This window comes from Lygodium microphyllum, chromosome 21 (assembly GCF_053477565.2).
Source record: "Lygodium microphyllum isolate KBCC chromosome 21, Lygodium_microphyllum_v1.1.10, whole genome shotgun sequence".
Classification (NCBI taxonomy): Eukaryota; Viridiplantae; Streptophyta; class Polypodiopsida; order Schizaeales; family Lygodiaceae; genus Lygodium; species Lygodium microphyllum.
In genome coordinates, this window is record NC_141155.1 from 68,123,733 (window position 1) to 68,148,552 (window position 24,820).

The window sequence follows — 24,820 nt, forward strand, 5'->3', positions numbered from 1 at the left end:
TATATATATTGTTCATTTATCATGTTAGTATAATGCTTCATCATGTCCTTAATTTTGTGGGAGGTGCTGATCACCACACCACTTACAACTAAATCTTGATGGACCACCCTCTTTAGGGCATTGACTTCCTATTAAGCTTTGTTGCTTCTTCAAAAAGTTTATGTCTATGACTATTTATAAATATTGTTCAGTTATCATGTTAGTATAATGCTTCATCATCTCCTTAACTTTCACAATAATGTTTGATGCACTAGACTCATAACTGTAATCATTCACTTGGTGTCCCCATGGCTTTACCACCTAGTTAGGTATTGGTGTCTAATTAGTTGGCATTACATTGGTATTTGTCATTTAGCTTCCCCTATTTAATGGAGCCATTTCGCTATCCATTGGTATAGTAGCATTAGGAAGAGCTAGCAACATAGGTATATTTTTCATGATGCCCCCTCTTGCATTAGGTTTTGTTATAGGTGGACTTATTGCACCTTGAACTCCATTAGCTATAGGGAAATGCCTAATTATTGTTAGTATATAAACTTGAATAAAGATTTTTCCTAGATGCATAGGCCGATTGCAATCATAACTCTATCTCCTTTGCTCATGTAATGTTGGTATGTATATTAGTGAGAAGAACACTAATCAATTGCACTTGGATGTTGAAATCCAACCCACATGAAAAAATACTATAGTTGGGTAGCAGGTGGAATGGGAATAGAGGCTTGCATTTTGCGAAACGCCTCCTTCAATTTCTTGGCATAAGCTTGAGCATTCTCATGAGGCTCTTGATGTGTTACATTTAAAACATGTAGCCAATATTAACCACCTCTCTTAGGGGAAAACACTCTTCAAAAGGCCACATAAAATAGATCTATCATAGTTATGGTTTGGCTTCCAAGCCATGATACCACACTCCAACTCTTCCTTTCAAAGTCATATTAAAGAGCATCATAAGATGTCCTTTATCTTGAATAGAGTTCCACATCCTCCTCTACTAACCCATTAAAAATGAGTACGGAAAAACCAAGCACTGGCAAATCCATCATTCTTGTAGGTATCGCAATTAGTTGTGCCATCATAATGATTGGGCTTTCTATAGGGGTTTATATGAGAGGGGTTACACTCCCACTCAAAGTGAGTTGACTTTTTGGAAAAAGTAAAATGCTAGAGCTTCCTCCTCTCCTTGATAGACTTAACCAAGATCTTGGCATTGAAATGATTAAGATATCTAAGGGAATATGGTGCTCACAAAGTTAGCACATCTTGGATATATTAACAAAGTATGGCATTGCTGATTGTAAGCCAATATTAGTGTCATTGGTTCAAAATGTGAAGCTAAGTAGTACTATTGTGGGTGAGATATTGGAGGATCCCATGATGTATAGGAAGATGATGGGGAGTTTGATCTTCACTACTATCATAAGGCTAGATTGTAACTACAGAGTTGGTTTGGAGAGTTAGTTTATGCAATTGCCTTGTAATCCTCATTTGGATAGTGTAAGATGCATACTGCGATATCTTAAGGTCAATCTTTTATTAGGCTAACTTGTTGGTGTAATTATTTGGTTATGCTAATATAGATTAGGTAGATAATGTGTTGACAAGAAGTCCATTAGTGGCTATGTGTTTTCCTTTGGGAGTGGGATTGTGATTTTTGAGCAGTAACAAACATTTCACTATTGCATTATCAAGTACAGAGGTAGAGCACAAGGGTATTGATATGGTAACATGTGAGGTAGCTTGGATGTGAAAGATACTTGAGATGATTTGGGGATACAGAAAGATGTAAGATTTAGCATTTATTGTGACACCATGAGCAACATACAGTTGGTGAGAAACCTAGTGTTTCATGTGCACATGAAATACATTGAGGCTCATTACCATTTTATTTGAGAATAGGGGAGAAAATTGCAAATATTTTCACTAAGGCCCTAGGAGCAAAAAAACTTGGCTGACAATTTCAAATCTTACTTGGAGTACATAATATGGAGTTGAACTTGAGGGAGAGTATTGAGATATCAAGCTCAACCTAGCCTCACCCTCATATACCTAGGTGACCATTTTCACATTCATATCACTAACATGGTTTGGTACCTATATTGGCATCTACTTTTAGTGATACTTCACAGAGCTAGATATTAGTTAGTCCACCTAGTTGAGTTATGGGATACCTATCTAGTCATCTTTCTAGTTAGCATGTTCATATTATGGATCACTTGTATATTATGTATGTTGTGTTCTCTCTCTATTCTTGGTAGACTATTATAGTGGAGAAGAAGAAGAAGAGGAAGAGGAAGAAGAAGAAGAAGAAGAAATATTTGGATTTTCATATTTCTATCTTTTATGCATTCTTTGTGTATCATTTTTCTTGCAAGAGCTCAAGCTCCCTCTCTTTTATAACAAGATGTTAGTCACCTTTATGTATGGGATACTCCCTTTGCTTGGAGTTGAGTTGGACAATACATTGGACTATAGTTTGAAACTCATGTCTACAAATGCATTTGTGAGATAAATCATTTCCTTGCATCTAGATATGCAAGGCCGTAGGTGTTGTTTGGTGTGTAGAAGAGCCCACAGTGAGACAGGTCTATTTTTGGTCCCAATAGGTGGTGGTGCATTGGCTCACGCCATTAATAAGTAGCAGTTTTCGAACCTTGGCTAATAGGGACCTAATTAGTTAGTGTGTACCAAAAAGTATTGAGATAGATCTAATATATCCTGATAGAAACTATCAAGTTGAGATTCAATGTCACGAAAGAGCTGAAAGGGCTAGACAAAGAACATAGATCCTTAGGATGTATTCTTATGAGCACAGTAGTCCAATAACACTAAGAGTGAGTGGCCTTATTGACCCAATTATACAGGAGATGTTGGGAAATCATTGAGGTTGAAATCCTTTAATGGTGAAAATTGGCTATAGCTAGAAATGTAATTGATAAAACACCCATAAGGTGAATGACCTACATTTTCAACATGAAAACCAATAGAGACAAGCTATTGTACTATTTTGTCATGCCATACACTCGGCGCTTGTTTTAGCCCCCTATATAAGGCTTTGTGTAGCCTACAAATGTGGTTGCTCCATATTCACTTCTTCTTGCAACTCAACATGCAAGAACTTATTCTTTACATCATTTGCTATAAGTTTCAATATTTTACTAATTTTTGCCACTGCAATGATAGCTTTGATAGTTTCCATCTTTTCTACTGGAGTAAATCCCTTGGCAACTTGCCTTGCTTTATACCTACTAAGACTTCCATCTACGTTATGCTTTACTTTGTAAACCCACTTTTAGCAGCCTACAACTTTCTTTTCCTCATGCAATGGTACTAAATCCCAAGTTTGATTTATATCTAATGCAACCATTTTTTTATCCATGGCTTTCTTCCAATGCAAGTGACCAATAACTTTCTCAAAACAAGTTGTTTCAATAGATTTTATAACATTCACCATATACGCTGTCATCCCGCTACACAGTCACAGTATGAAAAACTCCAGAGTGCGACTTTCTTATTGATCTAGAGAGCCAATGCCATTTTATACATTAGTGTCGATGTTCGTAGTGTGGATGGTTCAAAAATATTATATTTTTGGATAAGTTTAGCCAATTTTTGATATTTTAGATGTTATATCTTGTAAAAATCCCAGAACTGTAGATAACTTCTAGAATAGGATGACATGTAAAAGAAAGTAGGTAGCTTTCAGTCATTTTGAGAGGATTTTATGTAAAAAGAAGGATTGCCAAAATTGCATGCGCAATCAGTGTTTTCAGGAGGCAGTGAACAACAGTCCAAAGTGGGAGATGAAGAAGGAGTGATCTTGCAGAATTTTGGCCAAGTGTCCTAGTATTTAACCCCCCTTTTGAAGCCAATTGACGCATCAGATTGGCAGTCTAAGTAGCATAGAGGAAGGTATTGTTTTATGCATCTTTTTGTCTACAAGAGTTTTATCTTCTCATAATGCAGAAATTAACTGACAGGCTTCAACTCTATGAGTATTCTTCTACATCTTCTATTTCTTTGAGCCCCTTCTCTTCTGTCTACTCCTCTCCTTGAATCTCCCTTCACCTTGCTGTCTCTTATCCCCACAGTAGACTTTCGACCCCAAACACTCTGACAATGGTGAACCCAACGTGAACGTCAGAAACAGAGGTGTGTAAAAATGGGGGATTGTGCTGGATCAAGTGGTGGTGATACTTTACAATAGATGATTAATTTGTTGTAGCAACAACAACAACAACAATAGTTGTGAATGCATTGTAGGCAGTGGGACAAGAATTGAAGCAGTTTAAAGGTCAAAATGTTTCGGCCTTCATCTGGTTGTATGAAAAAAAGATGTTTCATGAGGTATCGCATTATGCGTGGAGTTGGTATTTCTCCCATTTGGCCATGCATACATTGCATGATCGGATTAATGAGATATAGAAGAGATGCTGATTGGGCAGCTTTTAAGAAAGTTTTGAGAGAAGAGTTTTTCTTGGAAGATGCACGATTGGTGACTAAAAAGACATTTATAGATTGGATTGAAAAGCCCAATAAAGGGTTGGCTACTACATCTTTGCTCTATGAATTTGAAAGTCAATATGTGCACTTGGATGTCGATGAGCAGCAATCATTGGAGAGTCAGAAATTTGATTTGTTTCTGAAGGCTACAGATCCTATCTTACAAGAAAAGCTGACTAATCGTTTAGAAGATGGCTCTTCTAAAACAGGATTGAAATCAAATTGGACTAATGTAACTTAAGCAGTGCATATGTTGGTAAAGAGAGAGCCGATGAAATTAAGATGGGGCACATGCACCACACTGGCCAGTGCTTAGAAGGGGGCTAAAATTGCAGCCAAGGCACTTGTAGCTATGGTAGAACAATCGGCTATACCTGTTGGTCTGGCTCTTAAAGGTGATATTGTGGATGAATTAATCAAAGGCATGTGTGATTTGAGGCTAAATTTGACAAAAATCTATGCAAAGGTCAAAAACTTGGATGTCAAGGTAGAAGAGAAGGGTGAGCAACAACCCAAAGGCCGTATAGAGAATAATACAAGAGGAGATGTATTTAGTGTAACAGTTTACAGCATGAAAAGCGAGATTGTATATCTTACCGTGAAACGAAATGAAAAAGGTTAGTCTTTTGGAAAGATGGAAAAATACATGCAACAGAAACCGGTCTTCCAATAGAGCCAAATTTTGGAAATGGTGGCATGCAGAAGAGGTTGGAAGATATGGTTGCAAGGACAGCATTTGGTGCCATAGATGCAACCACATATGGGTTGAGAATTGAAAGGACTGATGAAGCTCATAAATGAGGCATGACTGAAGCAAAATCTTGTGTTTGGAAGCAAGCATTAGATTGCATGGAAAAGGGCAAAATAACAAAGTCTGAATTGGCTGATGCAAGTTAGAGTATACAAGGCAGAACAAGATGGAGTGCACCAATGGATTCATTTTCAGCCTATGGTTATTTGGCTGAGGTTCATAATCAATAAGCTCTTGTGGAAGAAAAGAGAAGAAGAGATGAGGACACTGCTAGTCCTTCCTCTTTAGGCCCATATAAACGCATAACACAAAGTAAAAGGGAGCAATAGAGAGAGGCTGGAAAAGCCATACTTGAGCATGTTATGGAGGATGCATCTCAAGAGAAGAAACAAGAAGGAAAGAAAAGGGGCAAGCAACTCGATTACAGGTTACAATCAGATCTTGAGATTGCGACAAACCTTAAAAAGGTCTTGGAAGATAGCATACTTGGTAGTAGAGTGGAATTCACACTTGGCAAAGTTCCTAAAATTGCGAAGCGTGAATTTCATGATGCAATCATTGATATGCTGAAACAAAAAAGACAGTCTGATGGTGAAGTGCAAGCATTGATGCAGGTTGACAAAGACATAGAGAAACATTTTCAGAGGGAATAAACACAATATTAGTGAGTTTGGGAATCTCCCAATTCCCATTTTTTGAATACTAAAAAGGTGGCACCCAGATAACATGCCCATAAGATTCTCAAAACTATATGATGTGACCTATAATTGAAAAGTGCTTGAAAAATGGAATCTATTGAGATATAGAACGCTCAATTTGGAGTTATAGTATTCAAGTTATGACAAATCCAAAGATTTGACCACGTGTCCCAAACTTATGGAAAATTCCCATATATCCCCAATATGGTGTTAATATGATTATGCATATAATGTTGTTTTGGAACAGGCTAATGTTGAAAATGGAAGTGTGTATATCAAGCTTGTGGCTAAAATTGGTCTTATGGGTAGCAGTAAGCATAGAGAGAAGGTTATGTATAATGGGGATGTCCATCAACAAGCACATGAAGAAGAAGATGCTCATTTTATTCCAAGCAGTCATTATTCACAAACGCATTGGGCTCGTGCCATAATAGAGACAATTGTTAAAGTGGGAGAAAGAGAGATGCCTTGCATAGCTCTCTTCGATCATGGTTTTGAAATCAATGTTATGGCAAGCAGTTTGTATGAGAATGGAGGCTGGCCGATTGATGTAGATCTGGGATACCACATGCAGGCAGCAAAAAATTCATCAAGGGATATTCTTGCTACTTGTTCGAATGTACCCATGACTATTGGAGATGTTAGGGATGAATATAATTTTTTTGTGCAAGATTCATGTAGTTATCCAGTGATGTTGGGGTAGCCCTATATTTTGGAATCAAGGCTAGAAACAAAAGCCTTGGATGATGGTTCTTCATATGCTCGGGTTCGGTGTAAAGACAATACAAAACCAGTACAGTTTCTCACTGTTTGTGTGAATCATCCCTGCAATCGAGATAGGCTACGGGATAATCCTATGCCACCTAATTCATGAGAGTTTAAGGGTTTTTAGACAGCACTACTATAAGTGGAGGCTATGGTAGTGCCTCTAGGAAGATAAGTATGCCTCTAAAAATGGGAAAACTGTGTTTGTGTCTAGATTGTAGGAATGGACAGCATATAATCTTGGCAATTTTAAGAATATTTTAGCCATGTGCATGGCTGAAAAGAAATATATAGGATGGGCTAAAAAAGAACTAAAGACATATAGTTTGATGGCTATAAATGAAGGTATTTCAAGGCTATTTTTAGGGTTGGTTGATATTGATACAATGGCTGAATTTTTTGTAGCAATTAATGTTGAAAATAGGGTAGAAAAAGAGATTATTTATGTTGATACTTTAGAGATTTATGAAGTCATTCAAGAAATTGCTAAGCATGAATGTTATGGGTTGCAATATGGGCTACAAAACATGGTTGAAGCAAGGGTAGATACAAAGGGCAAAATAGTTGCAAAGAAGGTTAAGCCTCTTGCTTTGCCTTTACCACCTGAAAGTGATGGGTTGGCTGAAAAAGTGACTCAACAGCCTAGTTTACAGGATCCACATAGAGTAGGACATAAATTTACAATTGAAACTTTACCAAAGTTGAAAATTGGTTGTATAAGATTTCTTTTTCCTGTAGAAAGAGACTATTTATTGCAGATGTTGGCAAGGCATGAGAAAGCCTTTGCATTTCAACCAAATGAAATTGAATGTGTTGATGTGACCATAGTTGCACCTATGGTGATCTTTAAAGTACCTCATGTGCCATGGAATTTCAAACCTATCCTAGTGCCTCAGGCATATTTTCTTAAGCTGTTGGAGCTTTTAAACGAGAAGAGCAGGATGCGGATTTTGGATCCCTCTTCAGCTCCATATTCGAATCTGTGGTTTACTATTCCAAAGAAGAGTGGTTCTTTGAGGTTTATACAAGATTTACAACCAGTTAATAAGGTCACCATAAGGAATGTTGGATCAGGCCCGATAGTGGATGAATTTGCATAAGCATTTGCAGGCAAGACAATTCACTCTATGGGAGATTTATATTTAGGATATGATTAGTTCCAACTTGCATTAGAAAGCCAGGATATCACTACCATGAAGACACCACTTGGATTGGTTATTAGGATGTGTATGCTTCCATAGGGAGAAACCAATTCAGTGGTGCATATGATGAATGCTATGTATAAAGTTTTGAGGAATTATATTCCTTAGTTGACCTTACCCTTTCTTGATGATGTGGTGATCAAAGGATGTGATATCTATGAGAAGAATGAAGAGTTGAATGAGCATGGATGTAGAAGATTTGTGGCTGATCATATTGCTAATTGTGATAGAATTTTGAGCCATCGTGAAGAAGTGCATTTGACTCTATCAAGAGAAATGTCGATTTTTGGAGTGGAGGAAGTATTAGTTGTTGGGCACATGTGTGGACCATATGGGAGAAAGCCCTCACCAGTAAAGATTGGTGCCATAAGCAGGATATGGGAGACATGTTTGAATGTATCCGAGGTGAGAATATTTTTAGGTGCATGTGTCTTTTACTTGATATGGATTCTGCATTTTGCTCATGTGGCTGAGAGTTTATATTAGCTCTTGAGAAAAGGGAAAAAGTTTAGGTGGGGAAAAAAACATAGGAAGCAGTTCAAAAGTTAAAGAGCTTATTGATTTCAACCCCAACATTAAAGATAGAAAATTATTAAAATGGGCAGCCTATTATTCTCACCATGTATACAAGCCCAGGTTGGGCAGTGGGTCAGGATTATGCTAATGGAAATAGGTATGCCATTTGCTTTGGAGCAAAGATCCTCTATGAACAGCAATGGCGGTATTCTCAAGTCAAAAGAGAGATTTGGGGTGTAGTGATAGCCCTTAAGTGTGGTAGGGATTATTTTATGGAAGCTCATGTAGTCATAGAGACTGATTGTATACCTCTATTGGGCATGATAGTAAATTGCTCAACTCATGATATTGCCATGTTACGGTGGATTACATATATATGTCACTTAATCCTGATTTTCAACATATTGTAGGTAGAGAAAACCCCGTGGCTGACATGCTTTCACGAGCAAGGTTTGAATATGAAGAGGAGCTAATGGAAGATGAAGAGGATGATGTGATAGGTGCTGAAAATGACTTTACAATAGCAGGGAATGAGTATGCTATTACTACAGGTACAATTGTTATAACATGGATCCATTTCAACAATAATAAAAGAACTTACAGCCATGAAGAAGAGATGGGTAGTAGAGACAAAGCATCATCAGTGTTATACTTCAATGAGATCACAATTTTTGGAAGGATTGTATGAGGATGATTGTCTGAAAATAGACCAATATCTCAACCTCATAACAAACAAGGCTGAGTGGTCTGAATTTAAATTCAAAAGGATTAAGAGAAAATATTATGGGTTTTTCTTGAAAGATGGATATTTATGGAAGCATGCAAAGAAAAAGAGAGGAGCTCCAGTACGTGTATTGGGAGATACAGCTTCTCAACAATAGGTGATGCAAGAGTTTCATGGAAGCTTATGGGCTGTACATAGAGGAGTTTGGAGCACATTTGCCAAGATCAAAGAGAAGTATTGGTGGAAAAACATGTATAAAGATGTGGGGCATTATGTGAAATCATGCAGTGTTTGTCAAATGTATTCCATGGTAAAGCATAGAGATGGGTTGAACCGACCTATCCATTGTCTATGCATTACAAGTGGGTAGTTGATTTGGTTACTATGCCTACAGGTTTATGGAATATGAGATATCTTGTGCTTGCACGAGAATAATTGACAAATCAAGTGGAAGGTCAAGCTCTTAGTACAAAGACTACTCAAGTAGTTTGCAGGTTCTTATTGGAAGAAGTATTTTGTAGGTATAGTTGTATTAGTAATGTGGTTGCAGATAGAGGAGAATTGGATGTAGATGAGGCTCATGACATCTTTTCACGATTGGGTATCTAGCTGGCTTTAACTTCAACATATAATCATAAAGCAAATGGCAAAAGTGAAAGAGGTCATCAACCTATCATTAAGGCAATAGCAAAGTCATGTAAGGGCACGATGAAAGAGTGACCAAGAATGTTACCCTTTGCTTTGTGGGTTGATAGGACCACTCATAGTGCAGTTATAGGGTATATGCCTACTGAATTAATGTATGTAAAATAGCCAATCATGCCTATTGATGAGACTATTGCTACTTGGATTGTTCTATAATGGGAAGAGGGTTTGAATAGAGAAGAGTTGTTGACCCTATGCATTAGACAGTTACAAAGAAGGCCTAAAGACATTGAGACAACCATGAAAAAATTGAAGACTGCAAGGATCAAGAACAAGAAGAAGTTTGACAAGAAACACAGACTTTGACCATGAGCTATACAAGAAGGGGACTAGGTGTTGGTTTATGATAGTAGCTTGGAAAATCATCATAGTGCTAGTTGGAAGATGGCAAAGCAGTGGTTTTGGTCCATATGTGGTAAGGCTTATTTTGATAATGCTACCTATGCATTGAATGAGATGGATAGGATAGCTCTAAGGATTCTAGTGGTTGGAAAATGTATCGAGCTCTTTAAACATAGGGAGTCTTCAACATATGAATTGAAGGAGTTGGATATTGAGCATGAACATGAGAATACAAAAGAAGAAGAGGTAGAATATGAAGATATCGACATGGCAGAATATACTTCTTCTGATACTGCAGATCTGTAAGACTTTGGCACATGCCAGAGGATGTGCAGGTTAGGAGGGGGTGGATATCGTGCCGCTACGTAGTCACAGTGTGAAAAACTCTAGAGTGTGGCTTTCTTATTGATCTAGAGAGCCCATACCATTCTAGACATTAGTGTCAGTGTCCTAGTATGGATGGTTCAAAAATATTAGACTTTTGAACAGTTTAGCTAATTTTTGATATTTTAGATATTATCGATTGTAAAAAACCAAGAACTATAGAAAACTTTTAGAATAGGATGACATGTAAAAGAAAGTAGGCAACTTTCAGCCATTTTGAGAGAATTTTATGTAAAAAGAAGGATTGGCAAAATCGCGCGATGCACAATCACTGTTTTCAGGCAGTAAACAACACTCCGAAGTTGGAGATGAAGGAGTGATTTGGCAGAAATCTAGCCAAGTGTCCTAGTATTTTACCCCCCTTTTGGAGCCAATGGAAGCATTAGATTGGTGGTCTAAGCAGCATAGAGGAAGGTATTTTTTTATGCATGTTTTTGTCTACAAGAGTTTTGTCTTCTCATAATGCAGAAATAAACTGACAGGCTTCAACTCTGTGAGTCTTCTTCTACATCTTCTATTTCTTTGAGCCCCTTCTCTTTCGTCTACTCCTCTCCTTGAATCTCCCTTCACCCTATTTTCTCTTACCCTTGTGGTAAAATTTCGACCCCAAATGCTCTGACAAAGCATAATGGCAAGCAACATAACTATCATAAGTTAACCTATGTATAGGATATCTTACTCTCATCGACATGTACACTTGTAGAGTACTTTGCATTCCCTTTACATCCACCCTAGTTTTACTTATACAAAGCATATGAACAATCAAAATACTAAGCCTCCTCATCCATATTCTGATTTGAGCCATTACACTCACCATGTACTTGTAAATAACATGCAAAAACATTTGGTACACCAAATGGTTTAACCACTTTTTCTTTTTCCTTTTGTGATACAATTTTTGCACTTATAAGAGTGCTATTTGCATGCAAACTGCCACTCCGTGGTCTCTCAATAGACCTACTAGAAGAAGACTATTGCACTCATTTTTAAGAGTAATGGACACACTCCTATTATTTCAGGAGCTCTGACCAACAAAGTACTTAGGCTAGCTCTCACCTAGCCACTCACATAATATATAAACACAATGATCCACTTGAAGCGAGCTTGCTATTGCATAATAGCTATAGACTCCACAATTCAAGTGCATCTCTCTTTGCTTCTTGCCTCTTCTTGCATCACATGCGCAATAGAAAACATAGGAGAAGATTAGAGAGCTCCAAGAGAAATGGAAGGAGTTTCACTTGCCACTATTCTTCTCACACACTCTTTCTCCCTCCCTCTCTCCCTCTTTCTCTCTCAAGATGCAAAGGAAAGAACAAAAAGTTTGCACACATATAAATAGCTTGTTTTATTCTTTCTAATCCTTCAAACACATATAATTTAGGGTTACAATTTTTCCATCCTCATTGGGCATCCTACCCCTTTTTTGGTCTTTCTAGCTAATCATGACTCTTGGTATATGCATCTAGATCTTAATCTTGATGAAAAAAAAACATGACACAAGTTATGACCATGCTACTACTTGATTAGATATAATTTATACAAGAGGGAGTCCGACTCTCAATCCAACTAGTAATTAGTGAATTCTTTGACAAAATGGGTAAAGAAAGCGACCATGTCAATGGGTTGAAATAAGTAGGTCTAGTCGGTGTGGGTTGCAATAATGATAGGAATATTTGTAAAGTTGATCTACCACTCTCTCTCTCTTGTGGTGAAATATAACCAACCTTAAATTCTCTTAGGAAGGGTAGTTTGGTAGTCATCTAGGAACAATACTAGTTATTACCATCCAGGCCAACCTTGAGCAAGTGGATTTAAGTGACTCGGCATTCCCTAAGTTTACCTCAACGAAGTGTCCAACCTCATCCCACAAAGATCAACCTATGATTTTCTAAAGATACAGCTATGGTCCCTAGCAATAATTTAACATTGAGCTTAAAATGAACATATTTTGTGAATCATTTAAGATTGAGGTAGGAGAGCATTGCCCTTGGTTCAATAAGAGTGAGGAATGAGGGGAGCTGAGCATCAACTCCTCTACTAATAAGGCATAGTCTCACACGGGCTCCCTAAAACAATGCTTAACTAGTTCTAGGACTGACTCTAAGGAAGGTCACACTTGTTAGTCTTTATTCTAAACTTGGAAAAAGCCATCTTGCTAACTAGGTCCACCCAATCATAGGACGATTCTGTTGAAAAACCATCCATCCGATGTCATGCAACTACACATACACAGTGCGAAAAAATCTAGAGTGCATTGTCATTTGGCTTTCTTATTGATCTAGAGAGTCAATGCTATATTAGTCATTAGTGTTAGTGCCCATAGTATGGATGGTTCAAAAAAACTAGATTTTTGGACAAGTTTAGCCTATTTTTGATATTTTTGATATTATTTTTTGTAAATCTCTTAAAAAGCTATAGAAAAATTCTAAGATAGGGTGACATGCAAAAAGCAACTTGCTTTTTCAACCAATTTTGGAGATTTCATGCAAAAAGAAGAGCTTCTAAAATCGTGCGGTGCACGATTGCAGTTTACATGTAGCAAACAACACTCCATACGAAGAAGAAGAAAGAGCGATCTAGGAGAATTCTGAGTAGGTGTCATGTGGTTTTACCCCCTTTTGGAGCCAATGGAACCATCGCATTTGCGATCTAAGCATTAGAGAAGAAGCTAATTTTTGGTGCGCATTTTTGGTCTACAAGGGAGCTCTAGGAGATCTAATGCCTGGAGATTACTTCTGAGTAGCCCCAGACAAGGATTTCGTTTATCTTCATAGGTTCTATCAATACATAATACCTTGATTCATTGAGATTTGTCTTTACATGGTGCATCTCTTGTCTACTCTTTTTCTTCTCTTCTATCTCCTATTCTCTACTTCCTTCTCTCTCTGATTCCTAGTGGATATGACCTATCGACTAACACCCCTCCGACATTGGTGAACCCAATGTGAAAGGAAAGACAAGATAGGATAATCTTCAAGCACAATTTCTAGTGATATTTTACAATAATTAATGTAGAATATGATTATGATTATGCAAATACAACAACAACGACAACAACAAGTGATGTAGGCTTCTGCTAAAAAAGAAACTGTTGTGATAAGTGTTGTGCTGGTTGCAATAGAGCATGAGATGAAGTTGTTTAATGGTAGGAATGTAACTACACATTTGCATACCTATGCTCAAAAGATGGACTTCTTTGGGGTGGCTCAACTTGCATAGAGCCAGTATTTTGTAGGGGTGACTGTACATGAATTGAAAGCCCAACTTACTGAATTATATATGCAGGATGCTGACTTGATAGCTTTTAAGAAGATACTATGGGAAGAATTTTACATTGAAGACACCAGTTTGATTACCGGTAAGGCTTTCCAAGGGTGGATTCTACAACCTAATAAGGGACTTGTGGCTACTTAGTTATTAAGAGAATTTGAAAGTTGGTTTGAGTAGTTAGATCTTGCAGAATAGCAAGAACTGCAAGTCAGAAAATTGAATTGTTTCTACAAGTGGTAGATCATCCTAAGCTTCAAGAGAAGCTTAATGATTTGTTAGAGGATCAGACTATAGAGACATGGCTTAAAACAGAGTGGAGGTATGTTAAGAAAGCTGTTACTACATTGCTAAAAAAGCATAGAAGAAGAGAAATATTGCATGTATCTAGCTTGCCCACTATTACGGGCAAAATAGTTGATGTATCTAGTAAGCCACCCACTTTTGTGGCTAACCCTATGGTTGCACTTACTGTTTCCACCATTAGGGAAGATGTATTAGATGAATTGGTCAAAGGCATGTGGGATCTTCAGTTGAAGGTCACAAAATTGGATGAGAAAGGAAAAGAGGAAAGGGGACATGTAGGAGCACCCTAAACTAGGGAAAATATGTATGTGGTATGATAGTTTGCAACATGAGAGGAAGGATTGTGCTGCTTATCTCAAGAGGCCTTGGCATGATAGCTCATCTTTTGGAAAGATGGCAAGATCCATGCATAAGAAATAGGATTGCCTCTTGTTTTGAATTTTGGAAAGGGAGGTATGCAAAATTTGTCAGAAGACTTGGCTTTCCGAAACGTTTATGTAGTTGCACATGCTTCTACTTTTAGTTTGCAGTTGGATAGAATGATTAGCCAAGTGATGGTTGGGTGGTCCGAAGGCTGCCATATGAACACATGCTTTACATATAGTTGAAAAGAGAAAAGTTACTGATAGTGAAATGTCTCATGCAAGGCAAGACATTCGTGACATAACTAGTTGGGAATCACCAATAGATGAGTATTCAGTGGATGCATATTTAACAAAAAGGAAAAACACGGATGTACTTGTGGAAGAGAAATAGAAGAGAGATGAAGATAATGTAGGGATATCTAAGAGAGTGAAAAGAAGAAGTGTGGATCCTCCTAAAGTTGCAAATTAGCCACCTCTCAAGCATGTTATGGAAGAGGTTGGGTAGGAGCAGAAACAAGATAGCACGCAAGAGGGAAAACATCTGGGATATAAGTTGTAGTCTGATATTGAGACAACCATGGATGCCTTGGAAGATCCGATAGTGGAAGAGTCATTTGTTGCATCTATAGATTTTCTTAATGCATTTGAAGAGGTTTATGAAGCTCATATTTTACTTGATGCAAGGACTCAAGGGGAGATTGGTGAAGTGTTGGATGTACATGATTTGCAAGATATAGTTATCGTTTATGAGACAGTACATGAGCTCAAGGATATGCCTTTAGAGGATGTTAGATGTAATGCTCCATAGTTGGAAAATGTTTTGGATGCTTTGTCAGAGGCCTTGATAGGCAAATCAAAGATGCTTCAAGATATGGAATGCTTCACTATTTTTGGTCACGATGAAAATGTGTTGGATGCAAGTGAGGCTCAGTTTATGTTTGATATGCTACATAATTATCAATTTAAGCAAATTTCTATACACTTGACTTTGAAAGAGCATGCATGTTGCTACATATTTATTGATGGGTGCATTGATAGCATGTATCTGGAGATTCAACAACCTCTAGTATACGATGTGCACCCAAGGCCTAATGGCCATGGAGTGGATGCTTGGTATGGTATTAGAGTTATACAAATGCTAGCCATTTTGGCCTATGATCTAGGGGGATGCCTTATTTTATGCATGATGAGTGAAAATTTGATGCTATGAGTGTTGATGGGGGTGATACATCAGTGGCACATACCGGGGGATGTGCAAATTCAGAGGGGGTGGATGTTGTGCCACTACACGAACACAGTGTGAGAAACTCTAGAGTGCATCATCATCCGGCTTTCTTATTGATCTAGAGATTCAATGCCATATTAGTCATTTGTGTTAGTGCCCATAGTATGGATGGTTTAAAAATACTAGATTCTTGGATAAGTTTATTCTATTTTTGATATTTTTGATATTATTTCTTGTAAATGTCCTAAAAAGTTGTAGAAAAATTCTAGAATAGGGTGACATGCAAAAAGCAAGTTACTTTTTCAACCAATTTTGGATATTTCATGCAAAAAGAAGGGCTTCCAAAATTGGATGACGAGTGATCGCAGTTTATAGGCAGCAAACAACACTCTGTACCAGAAGAAGAAGAAGAAAGAGTGATCCTGGAGAATTCTGAGTAGGCGTCCTAGAGTTTTACCCCCCTTTCGGAGCCAACGAAACCATCAAATTTGCGATCTAAGCATCAGAGAAGAATCTAATATTTGGTGCACATTTTTAGTCTACGAGGGAGCTCTAGGAGATCTAATGCTTGGAGATTGCTTCCAAATAGCCCCAAACAAGGATTTTGTTTATCTTCACAGGTTCTATCAATACATAGTACTTTGATTCATTGATCTTTGTCTTTATCTGGTGTACCTCTTGTCTATTCTTTTTCTTCTCTTTTATCTCCTATTCTCTACTTCCTTCTCTCTCTGATCCCTAGTGGATAGGACCTTTGGACTAAAACCCCTCTGGCATTGCTTTCCATGGTGTTGTGTCATACTTTAGTATTTTAAACATGCATGCTACTACGTTGTGATGACATATTAAAATGACTTCATTAATTAGTGTTTGCACAGGTTCATTGGTATGCCTTTTAGATAGAGACACTAAATAATCTATTTGAAAAACATAATTATTTTTATTTTTATTCTTATATATATAGTCACTTCAAAAGCAAATCAATCCAGAACTGAGTTACCACCCTTGCTCTCTTCATCTTCAGGCTTCCAACACTTAACCACATTAGACTCGTACATGTTTCTAATCCTATTTTAGGTCTGCGACCAAAATGGTAACTCAAACCATGGTTCTCGCTCATGATAATGGAAACCTTCCTATATGGGAGACCAAATATACCTAAGTGATGATTGACTATCGTAGGTAGTGTACATGTACTCCAAGTGGAGAGTAACTAAGGCTGCCCTGGGCACCACACCTCATTCTTTCCCATTTAGCTTCTAGAGCTAATTAGTATAATTCTTTTCATACTTTAAAGAAACTATACAAACTTTTTAATGTTTCTACCAATCATTTATTTCAAAATAAAATTTCTAGTAAATTAAAATTAACAAATTAATTTTTTTAACAATTTGATAATCAAATGAAGTTAAACTTCTTATATTGGAACACACTTTTCTTTCAATGTGTGTGAATGCATTTTTCTTTTTTTTTGGTTTACAAAGACATACTCAAGTATTTTTATGTGTGCGAACATATTCTAATGAGATAAAAAGAAACTAGATTACTTTCTTATGAAAAGAACTATAAATCATAACACTTTGAGCTATTATCTTAAGTAAATAAATAAAATTTAAATTAAAAATGAACTTATCTCAAGAAATATGCTCTTTAAGAATTATGATTTTAATCTATGAGATAAGAATTAAATCTATAATTTAATGATTTGATTAAGTAAATATCTTAGATGCTTAATAATATATTTTTAAAAACTATAATAATTTTAAGTATTAATAAAAACTTTAATTAGTTTTTAATTAAAACTTTTGAAAATTATTTTTTAGTGATACTTATTTAATTTTAATTTTTAATATATTTTATTAATTATATTTTTACATTATGATATTTTTTTAAATTTTTACATTATATATATATATATATATATATATATATATATAAATTAAAAATTATTTCATTATTTTAAAAGAGTTAATATAAATTAAATAAATAGTAATCTAATTTAAAAATAAAAATAATACTTTTAACTTTATCACATTTTTAAGAAATATTATTAAGACATTATTTTTCATAATAACTTGATTTAAAAATAAAACAATATAACTTCGCCATATTAACCATTGTACTTTCTACATCACAACTATTCGAGGGACCCACTACATCAATACGCTTATAAGGGGCCATTATAGATAGGTAGGGCAAGAAAAGAAAGGATTTTTGGATAAGGAATTCGATGTGTGATTTATTACTAACTCCTTATGGCATTTCCTTACCTCTAACTCCTCAATTTTCACTTCCTCTCTTACTCTCAAGAGTAGACTCATCATCATTGTGTGTATTGAAAATGAGAAGAGAGGTTGTCTTTTAAATAGGTTTAGAGAGGGTGGGGGGAAGGGAAGGGAGGGAGGAAGAGGGTTTATCTTTTTGTGAGGGTTTAGTAATGAAAAACTATTTATATTCTATTACCTAAGGGAAGTTTTTTATTTTTATAGAATTTTTATTAAAAAATAATTTAGTGCAAATTTTTTACTTAAGTTTTTGTTTTATATGGAAAATAGGAGGGGAAAGGAGGGAGGGGGAAGAACAGTCTATGTGATTCGTGAGAGAGATGAGGGGCTGGAGTGGCTATAAGATGGTAGTCCCAATGTCTTATTAGGCCCCTCCCTAAGGCTTTAAAGTCTTATAGTTTTGTGTGTGTGTGTGTGTGTGTGTGTGTGTGTGTGTGTGTGTGTAATTATATGATACTAAAAATTTAAGAAATTTTACAAATTATCAAAATTTATGATAAATTTATGATACTAAAAAATTAAGATTTTTACAAATTATCAAAATTTATGATAAGTTTAGAATCCACAAAGATTCTAAAATAAATCTAAAAAGCTAAAAATAAATTATTTTTAAAAATCATAATCAATCTATTTTTTGTTTGAAAAAGCACTAAATAACTTAGTTTAAACTATTTTGAGATAAAATAGACTGGGAATAAGTTTGAGCTAAATATATTTGATTGCAGAATTTTGGGTATGTTATATTTCTTTCCCTTAGAGAAATCAAGATATCTTAATCTTGAGAGAAACTTGGGATACTACTTTTGGAGGATGGAGTACTCAATCTAGGTCGTGTCTCTCTGAAAAGTCTTTCCAAGGATTAGATATTTACATAAGGTATGATTTCTCAAGGGTCTTCCCCTAATTTTTGGTGTCCTATTGGGTTGGACTCAAGAATTCCTTGGGTTGGCATTACATTTCTTCATCATCAAGGATATATTCTAAATTAGGAATATAAGATTTTAGTAAGCTTATCTAAAATGCATTGTGGATCTTTAGATGAGGAGGTCAAGCGAGCTTGTATGCATGTGTCCTAAGTCAGTTTATGATTTTGTAAGTCCTATGATACCTATGACTAAGCCTTTTGAGCTACCCAAGAGATAGAGAGCATTTCTTGGGTTGAACCCTTAGGAAGACCATATCATCTTCCTTAAAAGACTTAATGAGTCCTCTTTGGATCACTATAATCCTTCTATCGATCATATATAGATTTTATATCTTGTCACATTGCCTTGACCTACTTGTGCATATCATTTAACATTATTTTAGAGGCTTTTAAAGTTTATATTTGGATTGGAGAAGTTTAGGGGAGATAAGCACTCTTACCCAAATAATGCTCGGAATGGGGCCATTTTAATGTTTTGTTGGAATGAAGCATAATATGCGATCTCTATCGAAATGAAAGGTATTTCATTCACTTCTTTGGCTCACAACTACAATAAGCCCTCAAACTATTCTTTAAGACTTGATTTACTCTTTCTATTTGTCCATCGGTTTGTAGGTGGTATATTGTACTCAAGCATAGCTGAGTCTCAATGGGTTGAAAGAGACTTTCTCAAAATTTGCAGGTAAAGGGAGTGTCATAATTGTTGATGATTTTTTTTGGGAGCACATGTAAATGGGGCATCTCCTTGATGAAGATTTTGGCAATGTCAAAAGCTTTATGGGTTGATTTTATAAGAATAGCATGAGGCACCTTGCTAAGCATATATCTTAGGGCATCAGTTTATTGTATAATCAAGTCTCTTTTTACCTTCCTTCTAGCTTTTATAGCTCTCTTACTCTCTCACTCTCTCTTCCTATCTTTCTTTCTCTTTTGCTAGCATTTGTCTCTCAAATCTCTCTCTTTTTCTCTCCTCTCTATAGTATTCTCTCGCTTCTCTTCTCCCTATCTAGCCCTCTTTACTATAATTGGTATCAAAGCTTGATGCTTTTGGTCCTTTTTTCCCTCTCTTTCTTCAAAAGTAGTTTCCTTTCAAGTAGTAAATCCTATTTTCTTATAGGTATAGAAGATTAACACAAGCAAGAATGGCAATTTTCTTGAAGATCACTTAAGCTTGAAGGGAGCTAAGCCCTGAAGTGGAAGCACGAAATAGGAGCAAGAGCTATGGTGAAGGAGCAAGAGCAAAGAGAGAGAGACACACACAATGTGGGAACTCTAATAGTCACAATGTGTGATAAGCCTTCCCTTTATTCAAATGTCACTGAAAGAATAAAGAATGAAGTGATAGTGATGGGTTGCTCGCTGCCCTGCAATGTGTAGACATGAGTACTATCAGTGTAATAATACATGGGTGGCTAGGTAGAGATGCCTTTACCCCCAAAAACCTCCCACTTAAAGGAAAATCTACCTCAGTGAGGAGTGAAAAGGAAAAAAAGAAAAGACAGTACAACATATACATAGATACAATAGGATGAGGAAAGATGTCATGTCATCCAATGCCCATCAACCCCCTAAGGAAGGCAAAGTGCTCTGTAGAGAGGCTTTTTATCAGCAATTCTGTAGGATTCTGGCGAGTTGGTCAATAGACCTGTCCTCCATGAGACTGTAGCAGCCTTTCTTGGAGCTTTCCCAAGAACCATGGACAAATCTGGAGGCGGGCAGACAAATTTGACAGGTCGTCACTAATTTTCATGCAAGTTTTTTAGGGTTTTGGGCAAAAAGGAGGGCAGCACAATTAGAGAAGTCCAAAAACTCAGTTACTTTTCAAGAAGACCTTCTCTCTCCTCTTTTCCCAAGCTGCCATGGAAGCTCCAGCTCAAGAAATTCAGAAATTTTGCTCCCCCTCCTCTTCCTCAGCAAGATTGGCTTGTCCTAAGATGTCCCCCTCAGTGGGAGGAGCACATTGAGCAACAGCACCCCTGGTCTAACCCTGCTTTTGGCCCCCCAGGAGCAGCCCGAAATTTGCGGTGCAAAAAACGGGCTGCTTCCTAGCCTGCAGGGCAGCCCCCCCAGCCCTCCCCTCCTTCTTGGCTTCAGTCCTGGCCCTTGGCAACCTTCTTGGGCAGCATCAGTGACATCTTCCTCAGCCCTTGGACTCCCCTTTTGCACTCAAGAAACCCTGGTCTGGTGCAGTCCATGGCAGCCATGGAATCTTGGCATCAAGCTCAGAAATCTTGAAGATTTTGGTCTCTCCTTGGTCCCCGAGAGTCCCTCTTCAACATTGCTCAAGATTTCAGCCATCAAGAAGAACGGGAAGAAGATTACAAGCAAGATTTGAAGGCATGCACTTGTGGGCAGCCATGGCTATGGAGTAGGACCTCAATTTCAGCAAGAACTCTCATGGGGAGGTCCTGAACCATCCTGCCCCAAGCTTGATTTCACCCTTTCTTGAGGAAGCATACCCATTTTGGAGCCATGGAGCATTCGGGATCAAATGGAGCTCTCATGGAGGACTAAGGTGGCATCAGTGGTGGCTGCCTTCTTCTCCAAAAGACTCAAGGTAACTGATTCTTGGCTCTCATTCTCTCCATTTAGGCCTCTTGTTGAATCCCATCCATTTGTTTGAGAGAATGTATGAGTCCAAGTAGATAATAGGAGACCCAGACCTTGAATGCATGCTGATTAACTGTCCCAGTCATTTCTCTTTGATCTTATAGTGCTGAAATGGATTTTACTCATGCTGAAGCTTCATTGTGATTATATTTTGCTTACCCATAACCCGTTTGGCTTCTTGTGAATTGGCTGAGCCAAGAAGTGATAAAAAAATCCATTGTATAAGGGTGAGTAGGCAGTGAGTCACTATCGGTAAGCTCCCTATCCCTATTTCCCATTCCAATTCCATGCACTTCATGAAAAGCCCAAAATTTTGATTTCAGAAATGCATCTCATGCTGGTTGTTTAATTAATAAATGTCTGCCATGTATATTCCGGGTGAGGAAAAGCCCGATGCCAGGTGAGGTGGCAAGACAAAAGAGGGGTGACCCCCCCTTGCCATCAAAGACCCTAAAGGGGTGCACAACCCGGCCCGGGGGGAACTTTGCCCACCTCCCGGTGATCCGGAGCCCAAAGAATTATTGCAGGTGTAGGTACATTCGATGGAATAGCCCGAACCCTGATCACTTGAGCCTACAAACCCCTACATGCATTGGTAATGTCATAAACCGCTTGGTAATGTATGGTGGATGCAATGCAAGAAGGGCAGGGAATGCAGTGTGGAGTGGATTTGGTCTCAGCAATAAGCTACGGATGCAAAGAATGTATGGATTTATGGGGCATTGAGAGCCACCATTGAGGCCCTGGATGTCTAGGATAAGACCCTCAGCATTGGGATAAAGAATGCTTCTTGAGGGAGCCTTTGTAGGATATTGCAGACAGCCAGTCCTACACAGTCAACCCACAAGAATTGATTACAGCAAAGCCTCTTTGTGTGACTGAGCGCAAGCTCTATAGCTTGACTCGAAGAGGGCATTTTCCCCTTTGATCTGAGCTAAAAATCTCCCCATTATGCCCTACGGTTTGGGGGATACACTCAGTTTTGTGCCTAGAGGTACTGTGGGACAGGCAGCAGACCTACACAGTCAGCCCGCAAAAACTGATTACAGCAAAGCCTTCTCATGTGACTGAGTGTGAGCTCTATAGCTTGATTCGAAGAGGGCATTTCCCCCTTTGATCTAAACTAAAAACTCCCCATTCCGCCCTATGGTTTGGGAGATACACTCAGTTTTGTGCCTAGAGGTACTGTGGGACAGGCAGCAGTCCTACACAGTCAGCCCACAAAAAGTGATTACAGAAAAGCCGTGATCATTTACTATTGGAGATATTTTTACATAGCCTCATAGAGGGGACAGAGGGCTTTCATTTGAATCAGAAAGTTTGGCAATCTGAGTTCCCTAGCTCATGTTATCATCATTTCTGCAACAGGGGGTCTGGTAGACTGCACTTGGGATAGCAGGCCACAAGGGTAAAGCAAAGGCCCAGGAGGAATTTCAGCATGAAATAAGGGACTCCTGTGCCTCAATGAACGATCCTAGCTCAGCCCAGGAGGATCGTGAAGACTTGTTTGAAGAAGGTGCCCCCGAGATAGATTGCTTATCTCTGCTCAACCAAACCCTATGCCAACATGAGACCTGTCATGCTGATCGACATCAAGAGATGGAGCAACGCCACAGGGAGATGGAAACCCGCCAAGATCAGTATCATTCCGAGATGATGGCCAAGATGGACTTACTCATAAAGTGCATGGGCGCCCTCATTCCCGCCATTGCCCCCCCTCGGATCGACCCGAGGAGTATGTCCCTCCCCGTGAGGCTAACCGCCCTCCCCCCTTGGAGACCGGGCAGGCGCAGCCCACAAGGTCTTGGTGGTACCCATGGCATCCCCCATAGCACTTATTAGACGGGTGAGCCCTCTGCTCGGCATGATGAGCCCCTCCTTCCCTCCCCCATTACGAATCCTTCCAGCCCATCATTGGCACCCCAACTCCCCCGTAACGGAAGCTACTTGCACACTCAAGGGAATGGCCCCAATGCAAACCTTGGGCAGCATGGATTGCATGGAATGCATGGGCAGCATGCATATGGCAATGGGTAGCATACACATGGCAATGGGTAGCATGCATATAGCAATGGGCAGCATGTATATGGTAATGGGCAGCATGGACATTTTGGACAGCAAGGTCCTAATGGGCAATTTGGTCCTCATGTAATGCACGGGCAGCATGGCCCCCATGGGAATTTTGGACAGCAAGGCATGTATGGGCAACATGTAGCACATGGCATTCATGGGCAACCAGGCCCAAATGAGCTACGTGACAAGATTGTATTTACAAAATTCAATGGGCAATCCTCATCCCCAGCTGAACTAGAGGAATGGACCTCTAAATTGGAAGCCTATTTTCTCATCTACCCCGGTACTAATGAATCAAAGATCATTTTTGCCTCCCTTCACTTAGAAGGTTTTGCTCACACATGGTGGATATTTGTTCAACGAGAAAACTGGCAGTTTCGTGATTGGGAAGAGTTCAAGATGCATATGATCCAAGTTTTTGTCTCCCCGGTGGAAAAAGAACGCTTGGCTAGGCAATGGTATCAGTTTGATCAGCGAAATCTCATCGTGAGGGAGTACACCAACCAGTTTATGAACTTATCCATGTATGTTGAGGCAGTTAGTGATGAGGCCAAATTGCACAAATACATTTATGGGCTGGATGCGCATCTCTCAGCTGATGTAATGGCTCAAAAGCCAGCCACCCTGTTTGCAGCCATAGAATTGGCCGAACGCTATGGTCGAAAGTACCACCACAATGAGAGCACACAGCTAATTGCCGGACAGCAAAGGTACCCTAGTAGGCAACCCCCATATGCTACTAATTATCGCAGCAATAATGCAGGGAATGGCAGCCCCAAAATTCCTACTTACCCCACTTTTAATGCTGAAAGAAAATATGGCAGTTTTGGGACAACACCACCCTTCAAAAGTGATCCAAAGTATGCTGAAAATAAGGCCAGGAATGGCTTCGGTCCCAACGGTCAAAAATTCATTCCTCCTGAAGTTGTCAAGGATAGAAAAGCCAAAGGCTTGTATTTCAAATGCGGGGATAAGTACACGACTGATCATATGCCCCTTTAAGAATGCCACTGTCAAGTTTAATAGCATGTATGTGCTGGAAGATAGTGACAAGCTGGAAGAGGGCATGCATGACAGCTCTCAAATAATGACACTTGCTGAAAATGATGAAAATGAGGAGGATATTGATCCCGATCAGTTTTATGACTCACTGGACGGGTTCCCTTTTGACCCC